The following is a 19,157-nucleotide window of genomic DNA, read 5'->3' on the forward strand; positions in this document are numbered from 1 at the left end:
ACACAAAGGATCTCCATGTCCCTAGATGGGCTAGTGGCGCAATGGACAACGCGTCTGACTACGGATCAGAAGATTCTAGGTTCGACTCCTGGCTAGCTCGAGCAGCTTTCCTTTTGTCGCCCGAGCAGAGTCCTCGGTTTCATCTCTGTCCCAAGCCCTTGAGGGGAGCGCCGATTGACGCCCCCTCTCGCGTGCCAAGGAAACAATGGAGGAGCAGAGGTTGCACTAATAGTCATCATTTATGTGACTCAGATCTTTGGAACAGCTCAGAAGGATGTCGGAAGGATTCAATTGTAAACAGTGTTTTGATGCAGCTCAGAAGAAGGAGTAGGGTTTGTGTTTCTTGACAAAAGAGAACAGACAAGAGATGGGCAGGTCATTCAGACACATTGGATGTATTGTGAAAAGGTCTGCGTAGCAGAGGATGGTTTCGATCCATCGACCTCTGGGTTATGGGCCCAGCACGCTTCCGCTGCGCCACTCTGCTTTCAACCCTCATGCCGTGACCCGGATTCGAACCGGGGTTGCTGCGGCCACAACGCAGAGTACTAACCACTATACGATCACGGCTTCTTGCTTGAAAGTGTCTTTCGTCAGCCACTCCTAACGAACCTTTCCTCTGAAGATTTTGAGAAAAGAAAAATGGAATCCTTCGAGCCGGAGTTGAACCAGCGACCTAAGGATGTCCAGCGTTGTACCCTACAGTCCTCCGCTCTACCAACTGAGCTATCGAAGGTCGCATAGCACGGTGGCAAGAAGCGGAAACATGCTGCTACACAGCTGCCTTCGAAAGCACAGGTGTCTCTTAGGTAGACTGGTTGCGGAGCCTCGTTGGCGCAGTAGGCAGCGCGTCAGTCTCATAATCTGAAGGTCGTGAGTTCAACCCTCACACAGGGCATGTGTTTTGATTAATCCAAGAATTTTAATAATAATTTTCTTCTTAAATCCATGCAAACTCAACAGTTTGTAAGGTAGGATTGCTCAGCAGGTAAATGCACGGTGCTGGTAATGCTGAGGTCATTGGTTCAAGCCCCATACTGGTCAACTCATGTCTAACATCTTTCAGACAATAAACACTTCAAAATACATAAGGGTTCAAAAATAAAATCAACACTTCAAAATAAACAAGGGTTCAAAAACAAAATCAACACTTCAAAATTAAAAATGCTTTAAAAATAAAATCAATGGTAACTGTTTTCTCTGTCCATAAACTAAGCCTGGGGTCAGAAAATGTATTGAAGCCATTTTGCCTTTGGTTGAAATGGCGCATTAAATTCACGTCTCCATTACAGACCAGAGAAAACTAAAGAGAATGCAACATTGTGTTAATCTCCATTTGAGGAGCCGGCGTTTTATCTGGAGCCTTGGTGAACTTTACCCAGGAGAGCGGCGTTCTGGAGGAGCGCTGCAGACGTAACATCTGTCCATTTCGGAGAAGCAAAACCACGCAAAAAAAACCCAACAAAGAATCCAGGTAAAAGCGCAACCCGGACCGCACAGGGTAAAACACTCACAGACAGAGCTCAGGTGATCTGTTTGGATCACACAGATCCATCTGACTGATGAATTAGCGCAGATTTTTCTGCTGATTGGGGACCAGGAGGAAGTGCATTCAGATCCCAGCGGATGAAGTGATGGTACTTTAAGTGAAGTCGATTAATTTAATTTATTAAAAGTTATTGGTGTGGTTTTGGTAACTGCGAGAAAAATGTAGACCAGTCAGTCGTGGTCCGACACAAAGGATCTCCATGTCCCTAGATGGGCTAGTGGCGCAATGGACAACGCGTCTGACTACGGATCAGAAGATTCTAGGTTCGACTCCTGGCTAGCTTGAGCAGCTTTCCTTTTGTCGCCCGAGCAGAGTCCTCGGTTTCATCTCTGTCCCAAGCCCTTGAGGGGAGCGCCGATTGACGCCCCCTCTCGCGTGCCAAGGAAACAATGGAGGAGCAGAGGTTGCACTAATAGTCATCATTTATGTGACTCAGATCTTTGGAACAGCTCAGAAGGATGTCGGAAGGATTCAATTGTAAACAGTGTTTTGATGCAGCTCAGAAGAAGGAGTAGGGTTTGTGTTTCTTGACAAAAGAGAACAGACAAGAGATGGGCAGGTCATTCAGACACATTGGATGTATTGTGAAAAGGTCTGCGTAGCAGAGGATGGTTTCGATCCATCGACCTCTGGGTTATGGGCCCAGCACGCTTCCGCTGCGCCACTCTGCTTTCAACCCTCATGCCGTGACCCGGATTCGAACCAGGGTTGCTGCGGCCACAACGCAGAGTACTAACCACTATACGATCACGGCTTCTTGCTTGAAAGTGTCTTTCGTCAGCCACTCCTAACGAACCTTTCCTCTGAAGATTTTGAGAAAAGAAAAATGGAATCCTTCGAGCCGGAGTTGAACCAGCGACCTAAGGATGTCCAGCGTTGTACCCTACAGTCCTCCGCTCTACCAACTGAGCTATCGAAGGTCGCATAGCACGGTGGCAAGAAGCGGAAACATGCTGCTACACAGCTGCCTTCGAAAGCACAGGTGTCTCTTAGGTAGACTGGTTGCGGAGCCTCGTTGGCGCAGTAGGCAGCGCGTCAGTCTCATAATCTGAAGGTCGTGAGTTCAACCCTCACACAGGGCATGTGTTTTGATTAATCCAAGAATTTTAATAATAATTTTCTTCTTAAATCCATGCAAACTCAACAGTTTGTAAGGTAGGATTGCTCAGCAGGTAAATGCACGGTGCTGGTAATGCTGAGGTCATTGGTTCAAGCCCCATACTGGTCAACTCATGTCTAACATCTTTCAGACAATAAACACTTCAAAATACATAAGGGTTCAAAAATAAAATCAACACTTCAAAATAAACAAGGGTTCAAAAACAAAATCAACACTTCAAAATTAAAAATGCTTTAAAAATAAAATCAATGGTAACTGTTTTCTCTGTCCATAAACTAAGCCTGGGGTCAGAAAATGTATTGAAGCCATTTTGCCTTTGGTTGAAATGGCGCATTAAATTCACGTCTCCATTACAGACCAGAGAAAACTAAAGAGAATGCAACATTGTGTTAATCTCCATTTGAGGAGCCGGCGTTTTATCTGGAGCCTTGGTGAACTTTACCCAGGAGAGCGGCGTTCTGGAGGAGCGCTGCAGACGTAACATCTGTCCATTTCGGAGAAGCAAAACCACGCAAAAAAAACCCAACAAAGAATCCAGGTAAAAGCGCAACCCGGACCGCACAGGGTAAAACACTCACAGACAGAGCTCAGGTGATCTGTTTGGATCACACAGATCCATCTGACTGATGAATTAGCGCAGATTTTTCTGCTGATTGGGGACCAGGAGGAAGTGCATTCAGATCCCAGCGGATGAAGTGATGGTACTTTAAGTGAAGTCGATTAATTTAATTTATTAAAAGTTATTGGTGTGGTTTTGGTAACTGCGAGAAAAATGTAGACCAGTCAGTCGTGGTCCGACACAAAGGATCTCCATGTCCCTAGATGGGCTAGTGGCGCAATGGACAACGCGTCTGACTACGGATCAGAAGATTCTAGGTTCGACTCCTGGCTAGCTCGAGCAGCTTTCCTTTTGTCGCCCGAGCAGAGTCCTCGGTTTCATCTCTGTCCCAAGCCCTTGAGGGGAGCGCCGATTGACGCCCCCTCTCGCGTGCCAAGGAAACAATGGAGGAGCAGAGGTTGCACTAATAGTCATCATTTATGTGACTCAGATCTTTGGAACAGCTCAGAAGGATGTCGGAAGGATTCAATTGTAAACAGTGTTTTGATGCAGCTCAGAAGAAGGAGTAGGGTTTGTGTTTCTTGACAAAAGAGAACAGACAAGAGATGGGCAGGTCATTCAGACACATTGGATGTATTGTGAAAAGGTCTGCGTAGCAGAGGATGGTTTCGATCCATCGACCTCTGGGTTATGGGCCCAGCACGCTTCCGCTGCGCCACTCTGCTTTCAACCCTCATGCCGTGACCCGGATTCGAACCGGGGTTGCTGCGGCCACAACGCAGAGTACTAACCACTATACGATCACGGCTTCTTGCTTGAAAGTGTCTTTCGTCAGCCACTCCTAACGAACCTTTCCTCTGAAGATTTTGAGAAAAGAAAAATGGAATCCTTCGAGCCGGAGTTGAACCAGCGACCTAAGGATGTCCAGCGTTGTACCCTACAGTCCTCCGCTCTACCAACTGAGCTATCGAAGGTCGCATAGCACGGTGGCAAGAAGCGGAAACATGCTGCTACACAGCTGCCTTCGAAAGCACAGGTGTCTCTTAGGTAGACTGGTTGCGGAGCCTCGTTGGCGCAGTAGGCAGCGCGTCAGTCTCATAATCTGAAGGTCGTGAGTTCAACCCTCACACAGGGCATGTGTTTTGATTAATCCAAGAATTTTAATAATAATTTTCTTCTTAAATCCATGCAAACTCAACAGTTTGTAAGGTAGGATTGCTCAGCAGGTAAATGCACGGTGCTGGTAATGCTGAGGTCATTGGTTCAAGCCCCATACTGGTCAACTCATGTCTAACATCTTTCAGACAATAAATACTTCAAAAATACATAAGGGTTCAAAAATAAAATCAACACTTCAAAATAAACAAGGGTTCAAAAACAAAATCAACACTTCAAAATTAAAAATGCTTTAAAAATAAAATCAATGGTAACTGTTTTCTCTGTCCATAAACTAAGCCTGGGGTCAGAAAATGTATTGAAGCCATTTTGCCTTTGGTTGAAATGGCGCATTAAATTCACGTCTCCATTACAGACCAGAGAAAACTAAAGAGAATGCAACATTGTGTTAATCTCCATTTGAGGAGCCGGCGGTTTATCTGGAGCCTTGGTGAACTTTACCCAGGAGAGCGGCGTTCTGGAGGAGCGCTGCAGACGTAACATCTGTCCATTTCGGAGAAGCAAAACCACGCAAAAAAAACCCAACAAAGAATCCAGGTAAAAGCGCAACCCGGACCGCACAGGGTAAAACACTCACAGACAGAGCTCAGGTGATCTGTTTGGATCACACAGATCCATCTGACTGATGAATTAGCGCAGATTTTTCTGCTGATTGGGGACCAGGAGGAAGTGCATTCAGATCCCAGCGGATGAAGTGATGGTACTTTAAGTGAAGTCGATTAATTTAATTTATTAAAAGTTATTGGTGTGGTTTTGGTAACTGCGAGAAAAATGTAGACCAGTCAGTCGTGGTCCGACACAAAGGATCTCCATGTCCCTAGATGGGCTAGTGGCGCAATGGACAACGTGTCTGACTATGGATCAGAAGATTCTAGGTTTGACTCCTGGCTAGCTCGAGCAGCTTTCCTTTTGTCGCCCGAGCAGAGTCCTCGGTTTCATCTCTGTCCCAAGCCCTTGAGGGGAGCGCCGATTGACGCCCCCTCTCGCGTGCCAAGGAAACAATGGAGGAGCAGAGGTTGCACTAATAGTCATCATTTATGTGACTCAGATCTTTGGAACAGCTCAGAAGGATGTCGGAAGGATTCAATTGTAAACAGTGTTTTGATGCAGCTCAGAAGAAGGAGTAGGGTTTGTGTTTCTTGACAAAAGAGAACAGACAAGAGATGGGCAGGTCATTCAGACACATTGGATGTATTGTGAAAAGGTCTGCGTAGCAGAGGATGGTTTCGATCCATCGACCTCTGGGTTATGGGCCCAGCACGCTTCCGCTGCGCCACTCTGCTTTCAACCCTCATGCCGTGACCCGGATTCGAACCGGGGTTGCTGCGGCCACAACGCAGAGTACTAACCACTATACGATCACGGCTTCTTGCTTGAAAGTGTCTTTCGTCAGCCACTCCTAACGAACCTTTCCTCTGAAGATTTTGAGAAAAGAAAAATGGAATCCTTCGAGCCGGAGTTGAACCAGCGACCTAAGGATGTCCAGCGTTGTACCCTACAGTCCTCCGCTCTACCAACTGAGCTATCGAAGGTCGCATGGCACGGTGGCAAGAAGCGGAAACATGCTGCTACACAGCTGCCTTCGAAAGCACAGGTGTCTCTTAGGTAGACTGGTTGCGGAGCCTCGTTGGCGCAGTAGGCAGCGCGTCAGTCTCATAATCTGAAGGTCGTGAGTTCAACCCTCACACGGGGCATGTGTTTTGATTAATCCAAGAATTTTAATAATAATTTTCTTCTTAAATCCATGCAAACTCAACAGTTTGTAAGGTAGGATTGCTCAGCAGGTAAATGCACGGTGCTGGTAATGCTGAGGTCATTGGTTCAAGCCCCATACTGGTCAACTCATGTCTAACATCTTTCAGACAATAAACACTTCAAAATACATAAGGGTTCAAAAATAAAATCAACACTTCAAAATAAACAAGGGTTCAAAAACAAAATCAACACTTCAAAATTAAAAATGCTTTAAAAATAAAATCAATGGTAACTGTTTTCTCTGTCCATAAACTAAGCCTGGGGTCAGAAAATGTATTGAAGCCATTTTGCCTTTGGTTGAAATGGCGCATTAAATTCACGTCTCCATTACAGACCAGAGAAAACTAAAGAGAATGCAACATTGTGTTAATCTCCATTTGAGGAGCCGGCGGTTTATCTGGAGCCTTGGTGAACTTTACCCAGGAGAGCGGCGTTCTGGAGGAGCGCTGCAGACGTAACATCTGTCCATTTCGGAGAAGCAAAACCACGCAAAAAAAACCCAACAAAGAATCCAGGTAAAAGCGCAACCCGGACCGCACAGGGTAAAACACTCACAGACAGAGCTCAGGTGATCTGTTTGGATCACACAGATCCATCTGACTGATGAATTAGCGCAGATTTTTCTGCTGATTGGGGACCAGGAGGAAGTGCATTCAGATCCCAGCGGATGAAGTGATGGTACTTTAAGTGAAGTCGATTAATTTAATTTATTAAAAGTTATTGGTGTGGTTTTGGTAACTGCGAGAAAAATGTAGACCAGTCAGTCGTGGTCCGACACAAAGGATCTCCATGTCCCTAGATGGGCTAGTGGCGCAATGGACAACGCGTCTGACTACGGATCAGAAGATTCTAGGTTCGACTCCTGGCTAGCTCGAGCAGCTTTCCTTTTGTCGCCCGAGCAGAGTCCTCGGTTTCATCTCTGTCCCAAGCCCTTGAGGGGAGCACCGATTGACGCCCCCTCTCGCGTGCCAAGGAAACAATGGAGGAGCAGAGGTTGCACTAATAGTCATCATTTATGTGACTCAGATCTTTGGAACAGCTCAGAAGGATGTCGGAAGGATTCAATTGTAAACAGTGTTTTGATGCAGCTCAGAAGAAGGAGTAGGGTTTGTGTTTCTTGACAAAAGAGAACAGACAAGAGATGGGCAGGTCATTCAGACACATTGGATGTATTGTGAAAAGGTCTGCGTAGCAGAGGATGGTTTCGATCCATCGACCTCTGGGTTATGGGCCCAGCACACTTCCGCTGCGCCACTCTGCTTTCAACCCTCATGCCGTGACCCGGATTCGAACCGGGGTTGCTGCGGCCACAACGCAGAGTACTAACCACTATACGATCACGGCTTCTTGCTTGAAAGTGTCTTTCGTCAGCCACTCCTAACGAACCTTTCCTCTGAAGATTTTGAGAAAAGAAAAACGGAATCCTTCGAGCCGGAGTTGAACCAGCGACCTAAGGATGTCCAGCGTTGTACCCTACAGTCCTCCGCTCTACCAACTGAGCTATCGAAGGTCGCATGGCACGGTGGCAAGAAGCGGAAACATGCTGCTACACAGCTGCCTTCGAAAGCACAGGTGTCTCTTAGGTAGACTGGTTGCGGAGCCTCGTTGGCGCAGTAGGCAGCGCGTCAGTCTCATAATCTGAAGGTCGTGAGTTCAACCCTCACACGGGGCATGTGTTTTGATTAATCCAAGAATTTTAATAATAATTTTCTTCTTAAATCCATGCAAACTCAACAGTTTGTAAGGTAGGATTGCTCAGCAGGTAAATGCACGGTGCTGGTAATGCTGAGGTCATTGGTTCAAGCCCCATACTGGTCAACTCATGTCTAACATCTTTCAGACAATAAACACTTCAAAATACATAAGGGTTCAAAAATAAAATCAACACTTCAAAATAAACAAGGGTTCAAAAACAAAATCAACACTTCAAAATTAAAAATGCTTTAAAAATAAAATCAATGGTAACTGTTTTCTCTGTCCATAAACTAAGCCTGGGGTCAGAAAATGTATTGAAGCCATTTTGCCTTTGGTTGAAATGGCGCATTAAATTCACGTCTCCATTACAGACCAGAGAAAACTAAAGAGAATGCAACATTGTGTTAATCTCCATTTGAGGAGCCGGCGGTTTATCTGGAGCCTTGGTGAACTTTACCCAGGAGAGCGGCGTTCTGGAGGAGCGCTGCAGACGTAACATCTGTCCATTTCGGAGAAGCAAAACCACGCAAAAAAAACCCAACAAAGAATCCAGGTAAAAGCGCAACCCGGACCGCACAGGGTAAAACACTCACAGACAGAGCTCAGGTGATCTGTTTGGATCACACAGATCCATCTGACTGATGAATTAGCGCAGATTTTTCTGCTGATTGGGAACCAGGAGGAAGTGCATTCAGATCCCAGCGGATGAAGTGATGGTACTTTAAGTGAAGTCGATTAATTTAATTTATTAAAAGTTATTGGTGTGGTTTTGGTAACTGCGAGAAAAATGTAGACCAGTCAGTCGTGGTCCGACACAAAGGATCTCCATGTCCCTAGATGGGCTAGTGGCGCAATGGACAACGCGTCTGACTACGGATCAGAAGATTCTAGGTTCGACTCCTGGCTAGCTCGAGCAGCTTTCCTTTTGTCGCCCGAGCAGAGTCCTCGGTTTCATCTCTGTCCCAAGCCCTTGAGGGGAGCGCCGATTGACGCCCCCTCTCGCGTGCCAAGGAAACAATGGAGGAGCAGAGGTTGCACTAATAGTCATCATTTATGTGACTCAGATCTTTGGAACAGCTCAGAAGGATGTCGGAAGGATTCAATTGTAAACAGTGTTTTGATGCAGCTCAGAAGAAGGAGTAGGGTTTGTGTTTCTTGACAAAAGAGAACAGACAAGAGATGGGCAGGTCATTCAGACACATTGGATGTATTGTGAAAAGGTCTGCGTAGCAGAGGATGGTTTCGATCCATCGACCTCTGGGTTATGGGCCCAGCACGCTTCCGCTGCGCCACTCTGCTTTCAACCCTCATGCCGTGACCCGGATTCGAACCGGGGTTGCTGCGGCCACAATGCAGAGTACTAACCACTATACGATCACGGCTTCTTGCTTGAAAGTGTCTTTCGTCAGCCACTCCTAACGAACCTTTCCTCTGAAGATTTTGAGAAAAGAAAAATGGAATCCTTCAAGCCAGAGTTGAACCAGCGACCTAAGGATGTCCAGCGTTGTACCCTACAGTCCTCCGCTCTACCAACTGAGCTATCGAAGGTCGCATGGCACGGTGGCAAGAAGCGGAAACATGCTGCTACACAGCTGCCTTCGAAAGCACAGGTGTCTCTTAGGTAGACTGGTTGCGGAGCCTCGTTGGCGCAGTAGGCAGCGCGTCAGTCTCATAATCTGAAGGTCGTGAGTTCAACCCTCACACGGGGCATGTGTTTTGATTAATCCAAGAATTTTAATAATAATTTTCTTCTTAAATCCATGCAAACTCAACAGTTTGTAAGGTAGGATTGCTCAGCAGGTAAATGCACGGTGCTGGTAATGCTGAGGTCATTGGTTCAAGCCCCATACTGGTCAACTCATGTCTAACATCTTTCAGACAATAAACACTTCAAAATACATAAGGGTTCAAAAATAAAATCAACACTTCAAAATAAACAAGGGTTCAAAAACAAAATCAACACTTCAAAATTAAAAATGCTTTAAAAATAAAATCAATGGTAACTGTTTTCTCTGTCCATAAACTAAGCCTGGGGTCAGAAAATGTATTGAAGCCATTTTGCCTTTGGTTGAAATGGCGCATTAAATTCACGTCTCCATTACAGACCAGAGAAAACTAAAGAGAATGCAACATTGTGTTAATCTCCATTTGAGGAGCCGGCGGTTTATCTGGAGCCTTGGTGAACTTTACCCAGGAGAGCGGCGTTCTGGAGGAGCGCTGCAGACGTAACATCTGTCCATTTCGGAGAAGCAAAACCACGCAAAAAAAACCCAACAAAGAATCCAGGTAAAAGCGCAACCCGGACCGCACAGGGTAAAACACTCACAGACAGAGCTCAGGTGATCTGTTTGGATCACACAGATCCATCTGACTGATGAATTAGCGCAGATTTTTCTGCTGATTGGGGACCAGGAGGAAGTGCATTCAGATCCCAGCGGATGAAGTGATGGTACTTTAAGTGAAGTCGATTAATTTAATTTATTAAAAGTTATTGGTGTGGTTTTGGTAACTGCGAGAAAAATGTAGACCAGTCAGTCGTGGTCCGACACAAAGGATCTCCATGTCCCTAGATGGGCTAGTGGCGCAATGGACAACACGTCTGACTACGGATCAGAAGATTCTAGGTTCGACTCCTGGCTAGCTTGAGCAGCTTTCCTTTTGTCGCCCGAGCAGAGTCCTCGGTTTCATCTCTGTCCCAAGCCCTTGAGGGGAGCGCCGATTGACGCCCCCTCTCGCGTGCCAAGGAAACAATGGAGGAGCAGAGGTTGCACTAATAGTCATCATTTATGTGACTCAGATCTTTGGAACAGCTCAGAAGGATGTCGGAAGGATTCAATTGTAAACAGTGTTTTGATGCAGCTCAGAAGAAGGAGTAGGGTTTGTGTTTCTTGACAAAAGAGAACAGACAAGAGATGGGCAGGTCATTCAGACACATTGGATGTATTGTGAAAAGGTCTGCGTAGCAGAGGATGGTTTCGATCCATCGACCTCTGGGTTATGGGCCCAGCACACTTCCGCTGCGCCACTCTGCTTTCAACCCTCATGCCGTGACCCGGATTCGAACCGGGGTTGCTGCGGCCACAACGCAGAGTACTAACCACTATACGATCACGGCTTCTTGCTTGAAAGTGTCTTTCGTCAGCCACTCCTAACGAACCTTTCCTCTGAAGATTTTGAGAAAAGAAAAACGGAATCCTTTGAGCCGGAGTTGAACCAGCGACCTAAGGATGTCCAGCGTTGTACCCTACAGTCCTCCGCTCTACCAACTGAGCTATCGAAGGTCGCATGGCACGGTGGCAAGAAGCGGAAACATGCTGCTACACAGCTGCCTTCGAAAGCACAGGTGTCTCTTAGGTAGACTGGTTGCAGAGCCTCGTTGGCGCAGTAGGCAGCGCGTCAGTCTCATAATCTGAAGGTCGTGAGTTCAACCCTCACACGGGGCATGTGTTTTGATTAATCCAAGAATTTTAATAATAATTTTCTTCTTAAATCCATGCAAACTCAACAGTTTGTAAGGTAGGATTGCTCAGCAGGTAAATGCACAGTGCTGGTAATGCTGAGGTCATTGGTTCAAGCCCCATACTGGTCAACTCATGTCTAACATCTTTCAGACAATAAACACTTCAAAATACATAAGGGTTCAAAAATAAAATCAACACTTCAAAATAAACAAGGGTTCAAAAACAAAATCAACACTTCAAAATTAAAAATGCTTTAAAAATAAAATCAATGGTAACTGTTTTCTCTGTCCATAAACTAAGCCTGGGGTCAGAAAATGTATTGAAGCCATTTTGCCTTTGGTTGAAATGGCGCATTAAATTCACGTCTCCATTACAGACCAGAGACAACTAAAGAGAATGCAACATTGTGTTAATCTCCATTTGAGGAGCCGGCGGTTTATCTGGAGCCTTGGTGAACTTTACCCAGGAGAGCGGCGTTCTGGAGGAGCGCTGCAGACGTAACATCTGTCCATTTCGGAGAAGCAAAACCACGCAAAAAAAACCCAACAAAGAATCCAGGTAAAAGCGCAACCCGGACCGCACAGGGTAAAACACTCACAGACAGAGCTCAGGTGATCTGTTTGGATCACACAGATCCAACTGACTGATGAATTAGCGCAGATTTTTCTGCTGATTGGGGACCAGGAGGAAGTGCAATCAGATCCCAGCGGATGAAGTGATGGTACTTTAAGTGAAGTCGATTAATTTAATTTATTAAAAGTTATTGGTGTGGTTTTGGTAACTGCGAGAAAAATGTAGACCAGTCAGTCGTGGTCCGACACAAAGGATCTCCATGTCCCTAGATGGGCTAGTGGCGCAATGGACAACGCGTCTGACTACGGATCAGAAGATTCTAGGTTTGACTCCTGGCTAGCTCGAGCAGCTTTCCTTTTGTCGCCCGAGCAGAGTCCTCGGTTTCATCTCTGTCCCAAGCCCTTGAGGGGAGCGCCGATTGACGCCCCCTCTCGCGTGCCAAGGAAACAATGGAGGAGCAGAGGTTGCACTAATAGTCATCATTTATGTGACTCAGATCTTTGGAACAGCTCAGAAGGATGTCGGAAGGATTCAATTGTAAACAGTGTTTTGATGCAGCTCAGAAGAAGGAGTAGGGTTTGTGTTTCTTGACAAAAGAGAACAGACAAGAGATGGGCAGGTCATTCAGACACATTGGATGTATTGTGAAAAGGTCTGTGTAGCAGAGGATGGTTTCGATCCATCGACCTCTGGGTTATGGGCCCAGCACGCTTCCGCTGCGCCACTCTGCTTTCAACCCTCATGCCGTGACCCGGATTCGAACCGGGGTTGCTGCGGCCACAACGCAGAGTACTAACCACTATACGATCACGGCTTCTTGCTTGAAAGTGTCTTTCGTCAGCCACTCCTAACGAACCTTTCCTCTGAAGATTTTGAGAAAAGAAAAATGGAATCCTTCGAGCCGGAGTTGAACCAGCGACCTAAGGATGTCCAGCGTTGTACCCTACAGTCCTCCGCTCTACCAACTGAGCTATCGAAGGTCGCATGGCATGGTGGCAAGAAGCGGAAACATGCTGCTACACAGCTGCCTTCGAAAGCACAGGTGTCTCTTAGGTAGACTGGTTGCGGAGCCTCGTTGGCGCAGTAGGCAGCGCGTCAGTCTCATAATCTGAAGGTCGTGAGTTCAACCCTCACACGGGGCATGTGTTTTGATTAATCCAAGAATTTTAATAATAATTTTCTTCTTAAATCCATGCAAACTCAACAGTTTGTAAGGTAGGATTGCTCAGCAGGTAAATGCACGGTGCTGGTAATGCTGAGGTCATTGGTTCAAGCCCCATACTGGTCAACTCATGTCTAACATCTTTCAGACAATAAACACTTCAAAATACATAAGGGTTCAAAAATAAAATCAACACTTCAAAATAAACAAGGGTTCAAAAACAAAATCAACACTTCAAAATTAAAAATGCTTTAAAAATAAAATCAATGGTAACTGTTTTCTCTGTCCATAAACTAAGCCTGGGGTCAGAAAATGTATTGAAGCCATTTTGCCTTTGGTTGAAATGGCGCATTAAATTCACGTCTCCATTACAGACCAGAGAAAACTAAAGAGAATGCAACATTGTGTTAATCTCCATTTGAGGAGCCGGCGGTTTATCTGGAGCCTTGGTGAACTTTACCCAGGAGAGCGGCGTTCTGGAGGAGCGCTGCAGACGTAACATCTGTCCATTTCGGAGAAGCAAAACCACGCAAAATAAACCCAACAAAGAATCCAGGTAAAAGCGCAACCCGGACCGCACAGGGTAAAACACTCACAGACAGAGCTCAGGTGATCTGTTTGGATCACACAGATCCATCTGACTGATGAATTAGCGCAGATTTTTCTGCTGATTGGGGACCAGGAGGAAGTGCATTCAGATCCCAGCGGATGAAGTGATGGTACTTTAAGTGAAGTCGATTAATTTAATTTATTAAAAGTTATTGGTGTGGTTTTGGTAACTGCGAGAAAAATGTAGACCAGTCAGTCGTGGTCCGACACAAAGGATCTCCATGTCCCTAGATGGGCTAGTGGTGCAATGGACAACACGTCTGACTACGGATCAGAAGATTCTAGGTTCGACTCCTGGCTAGCTTGAGCAGCTTTCCTTTTGTCGCCCGAGCAGAGTCCTCGGTTTCATCTCTGTCCCAAGCCCTTGAGGGGAGCGCCGATTGACGCCCCCTCTCGCGTGCCAAGGAAACAATGGAGGAGCAGAGGTTGCACTAATAGTCATCATTTATGTGACTCAGATCTTTGGAACAGCTCAGAAGGATGTCGGAAGGATTCAATTGTAAACAGTGTTTTGATGCAGCTCAGAAGAAGGAGTAGGGTTTGTGTTTCTTGACAAAAGAGAACAGACAAGAGATGGGCAGGTCATTCAGACACATTGGATGTATTGTGAAAAGGTCTGCGTAGCAGAGGATGGTTTCGATCCATCGACCTCTGGGTTATGGGCCCAGCACACTTCCGCTGCGCCACTCTGCTTTCAACCCTCATGCCGTGACCCGGATTCGAACCGGGGTTGCTGCGGCCACAACGCAGAGTACTAACCACTATACGATCACGGCTTCTTGCTTGAAAGTGTCTTTCGTCAGCCACTCCTAACGAACCTTTCCTCTGAAGATTTTGAGAAAAGAAAAACGGAATCCTTTGAGCCGGAGTTGAACCAGCGACCTAAGGATGTCCAGCGTTGTACCCTACAGTCCTCCGCTCTACCAACTGAGCTATCGAAGGTCGCATGGCACGGTGGCAAGAAGCGGAAACATGCTGCTACACAGCTGCCTTCGAAAGCACAGGTGTCTCTTAGGTAGACTGGTTGCGGAGCCTCGTTGGCGCAGTAGGCAGCGCGTCAGTCTCATAATCTGAAGGTCGTGAGTTCAACCCTCACACGGGGCATGTGTTTTGATTAATCCAAGAATTTTAATAATAATTTTCTTCTTAAATCCATGCAAACTCAACAGTTTGTAAGGTAGGATTGCTCAGCAGGTAAATGCACGGTGCTGGTAATGCTGAGGTCATTGGTTCAAGCCCCATACTGGTCAACTCATGTCTAACATCTTTCAGACAATAAACACTTCAAAATACATAAGGGTTCAAAAATAAAATCAACACTTCAAAATAAACAAGGGTTCAAAAACAAAATCAACACTTCAAAATTAAAAATGCTTTAAAAATAAAATCAATGGTAACTGTTTTCTCTGTCCATAAACTAAGCCTGGGGTCAGAAAATGTATTGAAGCCATTTTGCCTTTGGTTGAAATGGCGCATTAAATTCACGTCTCCATTACAGACCAGAGAAAACTAAAGAGAATGCAACATTGTGTTAATCTCCATTTGAGGAGCCGGCGGTTTATCTGGAGCCTTGGTGAACTTTACCCAGGAGAGCGGCGTTCTGGAGGAGCGCTGCAGACGTAACATCTGTCCATTTCGGAGAAGCAAAACCACGCAAAAAAAAACCAACAAAGAATCCAGGTAAAAGCGCAACCCGGACCGCACAGGGTAAAACACTCACAGACAGAGCTCAGGTGATCTGTTTGGATCACACAGATCCATCTGACTGATGAATTAGCGCAGATTTTTCTGCTGATTGGGGACCAGGAGGAAGTGCATTCAGATCCCAGCGGATGAAGTGATGGTACTTTAAGTGAAGTCGATTAATTTAATTTATTAAAAGTTATTGGTGTGGTTTTGGTAACTGCGAGAAAAATGTAGACCAGTCAGTCGTGGTCTGACACAAAGGATCTCCATGTCCCTAGATGGGCTAGTGGCGCAATGGACAACGTGTCTGACTATGGATCAGAAGATTCTAGGTTCGACTCCTGGCTAGCTCGAGCAGCTTTCCTTTTGTCGCCCGAGCAGAGTCCTCGGTTTCATCTCTGTCCCAAGCCCTTGAGGGGAGTGCCGATTGACGCCCCCTCTCGCGTGCCAAGGAAACAATGGAGGAGCAGAGGTTGCACTAATAGTCATCATTTATGTGACTCAGATCTTTGGAACAGCTCAGAAGGATGTCGGAAGGATTCAATTGTAAACAGTGTTTTGATGCAGCTCAGAAGAAGGAGTAGGGTTTGTGTTTCTTGACAAAAGAGAACAGACAAGAGATGGGCAGGTCATTCAGACACATTGGATGTATTGTGAAAAGGTCTGTGTAGCAGAGGATGGTTTCGATCCATCGACCTCTGGGTTATGGGCCCAGCATGCTTCCGCTGCGCCACTCTGCTTCCAGCATGTGAGAACTAAAACATGCATGTTGCCTGTCTTCGAGGACTGACTGGACCCCTCATTTAAAGGATGAGGTGAGATTAACTTTCTGGTGTCCGTTCTTATTGCCAATAATCTGTTCTTCAGTCACGCCAGGTGAAAGAAAAAGAAAAATCTAAAAAACGAACTGTTTCCCACCAAGGTCACATACTTGGATCTTAAATCTTTTAAGCTCTCAGATTTAATAAAAAAGAGAAAGATTATATTTGAGCTACATTTTGTGAATATCTGAATTGTTAGCCTCATTCAGGCTCTAAGTTGTAACAGGTGTATTTTCCTCATAAAGATGAACATACATATGTCTCATATCATTAAATGCATCATGCCACTTTTGCTCATATTTCACCTGAAAGCAGAAAACGTTGTCATTTTAGGTAAAATCTTACTTAAGACTTGAGCTGCACTCCATTTATTTTCTCCTTATTGCTTTAACATTTTGTGTTTCATTTAAATTTGTATAGGTAGGTTTAAAACATAAAATAGGCATTTAGTTTCAACATCGTGGATGTCAAAGATCTATTAGATGAAATCCTGGCATTAATTTTTCTTGATTAACTTTAATTCCAGTCTTGCAACTTTTGGATGCATTTCTGCTACAACACGCCTGAATCAGAAGGCTGAATTTCCTCCTCAGCAGTTTTGCAACGACTTGGTCATTAACCACTTATTTGATGCTACTAGACACCTGTGTGCGATAATCTTGTCTGATTGATTGGGATTTAAAGAGCTGTTGGAGAGTTACACTGATGATCAGCCTTCTTTATGAAGTCAAGACCTATGTTTTTTTTCCTCCTTTATAGATCTAGGTAGTTGGGTTTGTTTAGGGACTGTCAGCTGTAACATGGTTCAAATGCATATGAATGACAAGAGGACAGGAAGCTACTCCAAAAGCGGGAAATGCAAAACAGCGCAGGGCATTCTGGGTAAATACAACCAAAACAAATGGGCAAATCTAGGATTAGTGGGAGAAACTTCTTGTAGTCTTTTGCCAAAATCAAAAGACAAAATCCTATGATGTCTAATTCTGACACCATTCTGTTTTTTATTTACATTTTGTGAAAGAGGAATTTGCACTCAATGTCTTCCTGGGTGGTTTTTGTGACCTTTCTTTCAGTGGTTCTTGTTGAAGCAGATGTGAACATGTTTTAAAGGGGATAATTTATTTTAAAGGTGTGGTATAAAAAAGCATCCCATCAGCTGAAAATGTAACAAATTATGGTATTTAATTTATTTATATAACCTTTATGTCACCTGGGCAATCCCATTCAGATTAAAAATCTCTTTTGTAAGAAAATCCTGGCCAAGACTGGGAACACCAAACAGAAATTACAGAACATGTATAACAAAATCAGAAACACTGTCATAAATAAATAAACTAAAAGAGTCCTTAGTTTAAATATTTACAGACAGACGATTCCTTCTCAAAATCAGTCAGAATAGCCTTAAAAACATTAACGACAACAGAATCTTTTGCTCCATAAACATGGAGCAGAAAAACTGAAAAGATTTCTTTCCCAGTTCTGATCCTCAATCGACCAGAGTATTGGTATTTGCCCTCCTTTGTGTAAAGCTAACCTGAGGGGAAGAGGAGATTCTGGTGATGTGTGACAACACATCACCAGAATCTCCTCTTCCCCTCAACTCTGGAACAATAAGCAATTCAAATTCACCTCTCTCTTTAAGAGCTATCTCCAGATTTTATCCCTCAACCTTCGTAGCAGCTTCCATTTTTCTCCAGATGCCTGCAAACCGCAAATACAGAAGCCACCCTTAGTTGTGCATATTTATAATTGATTAATCCAGCAAGAGTAAAAAAGTATCTGGTTTGGAGGCTACTTAAATTCTGAGTAACTCTTCAAAATGACTGATTTAATATTTAAATTTGTGTTGTAAAATACGGAGAGCAGAGGAAATGTGAACCAGGTTTCAGTAAGACAAAAAAGTCTGTGAGATCTCTGCCAAAAAGATGTTGCACAAAGTAATAAGAGAAGACGTTTCAACAACTGTGACACAATTTTCAAATTTAAATATTTACAATAACTAAAGATGACTTTAATCCAGTTTTACCAGGATTAAAGTGTAGATGAAACTGTAAAGTCTGTCTCTGTGCATCTATAATTCTATTTCCTTCTAAATCCCTACTTTCATGTTCATTGTTTATTTGTTTGCTCCCTTTTTCATGCATGCCAGGACTAATTCTGCTGTCTTCTGGGAATCAGCCAGAATGCGTCAGCTCTGTTTGAACGATTTATTTTTACCATCAGTGGCCTCACATCCCACTGAGACCAACTGCAGCGCAGTGACAGCCTCTTTGGTTACACACTGGTCTACTTTAGACCTTTTGCGGGGATTCCAGCAATCAAGAAGTCAAAAAATAAAACCCAGAACATGAAACCTCCTCAGAGCTTTGATCCCAGGGCTGATTGCCTTTTGGCACTTTTAAAATCAACAGTCTGCTTCAGGAGAGCCATGACGAAAACTCTCTTCTTTTTGGCAGAGTAAAAGTTAGCCTACAAGAAAAAATGTTTCATTATTTTGTGCTATTACTTAAAAAACAATATTGATATACATAAGGTTTGTCATATATTATTTGAATTTAAGATTAATTTGAAGAAGTAACATTGCAGAGCTAATTTTATTATGAACTTTATTGGTTGTAAATGTTTAAATCTACCTCCCAGCAGCAGCAGTTTACCCCAGTCATGGCATCTGAAGGGAAAACAAAAAAACATAAAGTGGTATGAAGCTGTATAAGTAAAATAACCTTCACCTGTCATTTAATTACCACCAGTCTGAACCACAGATATCCAGTTCAATCTGGAGAGACTCAAACGGAGAAAGAAGGTGATTAAAAGAGTTTAATGAGAAAATTAACATAAAAATAAACAAAGTCCTTTGGTGTTCAGACCCCGGCCGGGGACATCGAGCTGGACTTCGATAAGCTCGATGAACATTCCTGATGCAGTATAGAAATGTAGACCCCCCGGGGCCTGTACTGGTGGCGGTGGTTGGAGGAAGATGAGGCCTGAAGA

General features: G+C 44.6%; 35 non-coding genes across 35 annotated transcripts; 18 read left to right on the forward strand and 17 right to left on the reverse strand.

The window, feature by feature from the left end:
- Positions 1–27: 27 nt before the first annotated feature.
- Positions 28–100, forward strand: trnar-acg (transfer RNA arginine (anticodon ACG)). The gene has a single exon. It is a non-coding gene; the product is annotated as a tRNA-Arg (tRNA).
- Positions 101–498: 398 nt separating this feature from the next.
- trnah-gug (transfer RNA histidin (anticodon GUG)) lies at positions 499–570 on the reverse strand. The gene has a single exon. It is a non-coding gene; the product is annotated as a tRNA-His (tRNA).
- Positions 571–648: 78 nt separating this feature from the next.
- On the reverse strand, positions 649–736 carry trnay-gua (transfer RNA tyrosine (anticodon GUA)). Its single transcript is given in 2 exon segments — positions 649–684; positions 700–736. It is a non-coding gene; the product is annotated as a tRNA-Tyr (tRNA).
- An 89-nt stretch (positions 737–825) lies between these two features.
- On the forward strand, positions 826–898 carry trnam-cau (transfer RNA methionine (anticodon CAU)). The gene has a single exon. It is a non-coding gene; the product is annotated as a tRNA-Met (tRNA).
- An 862-nt stretch (positions 899–1,760) lies between these two features.
- Positions 1,761–1,833, forward strand: trnar-acg (transfer RNA arginine (anticodon ACG)). The gene has a single exon. It is a non-coding gene; the product is annotated as a tRNA-Arg (tRNA).
- A 398-nt stretch (positions 1,834–2,231) lies between these two features.
- Positions 2,232–2,303, reverse strand: trnah-gug (transfer RNA histidin (anticodon GUG)). The gene has a single exon. It is a non-coding gene; the product is annotated as a tRNA-His (tRNA).
- Positions 2,304–2,381: 78 nt separating this feature from the next.
- Positions 2,382–2,469, reverse strand: trnay-gua (transfer RNA tyrosine (anticodon GUA)). Its single transcript is given in 2 exon segments — positions 2,382–2,417; positions 2,433–2,469. It is a non-coding gene; the product is annotated as a tRNA-Tyr (tRNA).
- An 89-nt stretch (positions 2,470–2,558) lies between these two features.
- trnam-cau (transfer RNA methionine (anticodon CAU)) lies at positions 2,559–2,631 on the forward strand. Its single transcript has one exon. It is a non-coding gene; the product is annotated as a tRNA-Met (tRNA).
- An 862-nt stretch (positions 2,632–3,493) lies between these two features.
- Positions 3,494–3,566, forward strand: trnar-acg (transfer RNA arginine (anticodon ACG)). Its single transcript has one exon. It is a non-coding gene; the product is annotated as a tRNA-Arg (tRNA).
- Positions 3,567–3,964: 398 nt separating this feature from the next.
- trnah-gug (transfer RNA histidin (anticodon GUG)) lies at positions 3,965–4,036 on the reverse strand. The gene has a single exon. It is a non-coding gene; the product is annotated as a tRNA-His (tRNA).
- Positions 4,037–4,114: 78 nt separating this feature from the next.
- On the reverse strand, positions 4,115–4,202 carry trnay-gua (transfer RNA tyrosine (anticodon GUA)). The gene is given in 2 exon segments: positions 4,115–4,150; positions 4,166–4,202. It is a non-coding gene; the product is annotated as a tRNA-Tyr (tRNA).
- Positions 4,203–4,291: 89 nt separating this feature from the next.
- trnam-cau (transfer RNA methionine (anticodon CAU)) lies at positions 4,292–4,364 on the forward strand. The gene has a single exon. It is a non-coding gene; the product is annotated as a tRNA-Met (tRNA).
- Positions 4,365–5,227: 863 nt separating this feature from the next.
- trnah-aug (transfer RNA histidin (anticodon AUG)) lies at positions 5,228–5,300 on the forward strand. The gene has a single exon. It is a non-coding gene; the product is annotated as a tRNA-His (tRNA).
- A 398-nt stretch (positions 5,301–5,698) lies between these two features.
- Positions 5,699–5,770, reverse strand: trnah-gug (transfer RNA histidin (anticodon GUG)). Its single transcript has one exon. It is a non-coding gene; the product is annotated as a tRNA-His (tRNA).
- Positions 5,771–5,848: 78 nt separating this feature from the next.
- Positions 5,849–5,936, reverse strand: trnay-gua (transfer RNA tyrosine (anticodon GUA)). Its single transcript is given in 2 exon segments — positions 5,849–5,884; positions 5,900–5,936. It is a non-coding gene; the product is annotated as a tRNA-Tyr (tRNA).
- Positions 5,937–6,025: 89 nt separating this feature from the next.
- trnam-cau (transfer RNA methionine (anticodon CAU)) lies at positions 6,026–6,098 on the forward strand. The gene has a single exon. It is a non-coding gene; the product is annotated as a tRNA-Met (tRNA).
- Positions 6,099–6,960: 862 nt separating this feature from the next.
- On the forward strand, positions 6,961–7,033 carry trnar-acg (transfer RNA arginine (anticodon ACG)). Its single transcript has one exon. It is a non-coding gene; the product is annotated as a tRNA-Arg (tRNA).
- A 398-nt stretch (positions 7,034–7,431) lies between these two features.
- trnah-gug (transfer RNA histidin (anticodon GUG)) lies at positions 7,432–7,503 on the reverse strand. Its single transcript has one exon. It is a non-coding gene; the product is annotated as a tRNA-His (tRNA).
- Positions 7,504–7,581: 78 nt separating this feature from the next.
- On the reverse strand, positions 7,582–7,669 carry trnay-gua (transfer RNA tyrosine (anticodon GUA)). The gene is given in 2 exon segments: positions 7,582–7,617; positions 7,633–7,669. It is a non-coding gene; the product is annotated as a tRNA-Tyr (tRNA).
- An 89-nt stretch (positions 7,670–7,758) lies between these two features.
- Positions 7,759–7,831, forward strand: trnam-cau (transfer RNA methionine (anticodon CAU)). The gene has a single exon. It is a non-coding gene; the product is annotated as a tRNA-Met (tRNA).
- An 862-nt stretch (positions 7,832–8,693) lies between these two features.
- Positions 8,694–8,766, forward strand: trnar-acg (transfer RNA arginine (anticodon ACG)). The gene has a single exon. It is a non-coding gene; the product is annotated as a tRNA-Arg (tRNA).
- A 548-nt stretch (positions 8,767–9,314) lies between these two features.
- trnay-gua (transfer RNA tyrosine (anticodon GUA)) lies at positions 9,315–9,402 on the reverse strand. Its single transcript is given in 2 exon segments — positions 9,315–9,350; positions 9,366–9,402. It is a non-coding gene; the product is annotated as a tRNA-Tyr (tRNA).
- Positions 9,403–9,491: 89 nt separating this feature from the next.
- trnam-cau (transfer RNA methionine (anticodon CAU)) lies at positions 9,492–9,564 on the forward strand. Its single transcript has one exon. It is a non-coding gene; the product is annotated as a tRNA-Met (tRNA).
- A 1,333-nt stretch (positions 9,565–10,897) lies between these two features.
- trnah-gug (transfer RNA histidin (anticodon GUG)) lies at positions 10,898–10,969 on the reverse strand. Its single transcript has one exon. It is a non-coding gene; the product is annotated as a tRNA-His (tRNA).
- Positions 10,970–11,047: 78 nt separating this feature from the next.
- trnay-gua (transfer RNA tyrosine (anticodon GUA)) lies at positions 11,048–11,135 on the reverse strand. The gene is given in 2 exon segments: positions 11,048–11,083; positions 11,099–11,135. It is a non-coding gene; the product is annotated as a tRNA-Tyr (tRNA).
- An 89-nt stretch (positions 11,136–11,224) lies between these two features.
- trnam-cau (transfer RNA methionine (anticodon CAU)) lies at positions 11,225–11,297 on the forward strand. Its single transcript has one exon. It is a non-coding gene; the product is annotated as a tRNA-Met (tRNA).
- Positions 11,298–12,159: 862 nt separating this feature from the next.
- On the forward strand, positions 12,160–12,232 carry trnar-acg (transfer RNA arginine (anticodon ACG)). The gene has a single exon. It is a non-coding gene; the product is annotated as a tRNA-Arg (tRNA).
- A 398-nt stretch (positions 12,233–12,630) lies between these two features.
- Positions 12,631–12,702, reverse strand: trnah-gug (transfer RNA histidin (anticodon GUG)). The gene has a single exon. It is a non-coding gene; the product is annotated as a tRNA-His (tRNA).
- Positions 12,703–12,780: 78 nt separating this feature from the next.
- On the reverse strand, positions 12,781–12,868 carry trnay-gua (transfer RNA tyrosine (anticodon GUA)). Its single transcript is given in 2 exon segments — positions 12,781–12,816; positions 12,832–12,868. It is a non-coding gene; the product is annotated as a tRNA-Tyr (tRNA).
- Positions 12,869–12,957: 89 nt separating this feature from the next.
- Positions 12,958–13,030, forward strand: trnam-cau (transfer RNA methionine (anticodon CAU)). The gene has a single exon. It is a non-coding gene; the product is annotated as a tRNA-Met (tRNA).
- An 862-nt stretch (positions 13,031–13,892) lies between these two features.
- trnar-acg (transfer RNA arginine (anticodon ACG)) lies at positions 13,893–13,965 on the forward strand. The gene has a single exon. It is a non-coding gene; the product is annotated as a tRNA-Arg (tRNA).
- A 398-nt stretch (positions 13,966–14,363) lies between these two features.
- trnah-gug (transfer RNA histidin (anticodon GUG)) lies at positions 14,364–14,435 on the reverse strand. Its single transcript has one exon. It is a non-coding gene; the product is annotated as a tRNA-His (tRNA).
- Positions 14,436–14,513: 78 nt separating this feature from the next.
- On the reverse strand, positions 14,514–14,601 carry trnay-gua (transfer RNA tyrosine (anticodon GUA)). Its single transcript is given in 2 exon segments — positions 14,514–14,549; positions 14,565–14,601. It is a non-coding gene; the product is annotated as a tRNA-Tyr (tRNA).
- Positions 14,602–14,690: 89 nt separating this feature from the next.
- trnam-cau (transfer RNA methionine (anticodon CAU)) lies at positions 14,691–14,763 on the forward strand. The gene has a single exon. It is a non-coding gene; the product is annotated as a tRNA-Met (tRNA).
- An 862-nt stretch (positions 14,764–15,625) lies between these two features.
- Positions 15,626–15,698, forward strand: trnah-aug (transfer RNA histidin (anticodon AUG)). The gene has a single exon. It is a non-coding gene; the product is annotated as a tRNA-His (tRNA).
- Positions 15,699–19,157: the final 3,459 nt, after the last annotated feature.

The sequence above is a fragment of the Poecilia mexicana genome, unplaced genomic scaffold, assembly GCF_051168715.1.
Source record: "Poecilia mexicana isolate PSO_F unplaced genomic scaffold, ASM5116871v1 scaffold_10, whole genome shotgun sequence".
NCBI classification, from domain to species: domain Eukaryota; kingdom Metazoa; phylum Chordata; class Actinopteri; order Cyprinodontiformes; family Poeciliidae; genus Poecilia; species Poecilia mexicana.